The 363-nt window shown below is 30.0% G+C and overlaps 1 protein-coding gene across 1 annotated transcript in view; it reads right to left on the bottom strand.

Annotated features, from left to right (window-relative positions):
• The window catches only part of LOC107672493 (inactive rhomboid protein 1-like), a 72002-nt gene that overhangs the window by 11105 nt on the left and 60534 nt on the right, over positions 1–363 (bottom strand). The window lies entirely within an intron of this gene.

Below are 363 nucleotides of genomic sequence, written 5' to 3'. Positions count from 1 at the left end.
ATACATTGTATGGGTCAAAATGATCGATTTTTCTTTTATGCCAAAAATCATTAGGATATTAAGTAAATATCATGTTGCATGAAGCTATTTTGTACATTTTCTACCGTAAATATATCAAAACTTAATTTTTAATTAGTAATATGCATTGCTAAGAACTTCATTTGGACAACTTTAAAAGTGATTTTCTCAATATTTAGATTTTTTTTGCACCCTCAGATTCCAGATTTTCAAATAGTTGTATCTCTGCTAAATATTGTCCTATCCTAACAAACCATACATCAATGGAAAGCTGATTTATTCAGCTTTCGGAATGGACACTTATTAAAGCAATAAGCCCCGTGAAGCCGTGGTTTACAGTGAATT

Source organism: Sinocyclocheilus anshuiensis, unplaced genomic scaffold, assembly GCF_001515605.1.
Source record: "Sinocyclocheilus anshuiensis isolate Anshui unplaced genomic scaffold, SAMN03320099.WGS_v1.1 scaffold1430, whole genome shotgun sequence".
In the NCBI taxonomy this organism is placed as follows: Eukaryota; Metazoa; Chordata; class Actinopteri; order Cypriniformes; family Cyprinidae; genus Sinocyclocheilus; species Sinocyclocheilus anshuiensis.
Note: the sequence above shows the minus strand (reverse complement) of the source record. Positions and strands in the feature narration are given on the sequence as shown.